Source organism: Bison bison, unplaced genomic scaffold, assembly GCF_000754665.1.
Source record: "Bison bison bison isolate TAMUID 2011002044 unplaced genomic scaffold, Bison_UMD1.0 scf7180017864471, whole genome shotgun sequence".
Classification (NCBI taxonomy): domain Eukaryota; kingdom Metazoa; phylum Chordata; class Mammalia; order Artiodactyla; family Bovidae; genus Bison; species Bison bison.
This window is the reverse complement of record NW_011495032.1, coordinates 9,434,781-9,435,336: the sequence shown is the minus strand read 5'-3', so window position 1 is coordinate 9,435,336 and position 556 is coordinate 9,434,781.

The following is a 556-nucleotide window of genomic DNA, read 5'->3' as shown; positions in this document are numbered from 1 at the left end:
GCAATGACAGAGCTTTGATGTCCTGGCTTGATCAGTCACTGGATGCTGGCTGCCCTGGGAAGCAAGTGCTTGTGACTGAGGCAGCTCTCTGCAGCTAGAGCAGACCCTGAATGAGGTACAATCTAGAGACTGCATGCTGTTCACCCTGGGTAGAGCCAACAACAAGTCCTTCCTTGAAATGGGCTGGGATAGTTCAACTTCATGTTTATGGTACTGGAGAAAGCTTGACTTCTTGCTTGACAGTGAACTAATTGAGAAGTGTCACTAAGTCTGAATTCAATTTACAATCATAGTGATAATAGCTGACTTTGTTAGGGTCTACTACATATCTAGGCGTTCCACTAACATTATACATACTTTCCTCAGGTGAAGAATAAAATCTTTATCTCAGATGAAGAAATATGGATCATATATAGCAGGAAAGCAGTAGAAATGTGTTTCATACCAAGAGAGCTGGACTCTGGACACATTTCTTGTTCACATGGCTTCTTCTTCAGTGCCTCATTGAAACAAGAAGTAAATCCAAAACAGAGCGGGAATAAGTATAACTGATTGA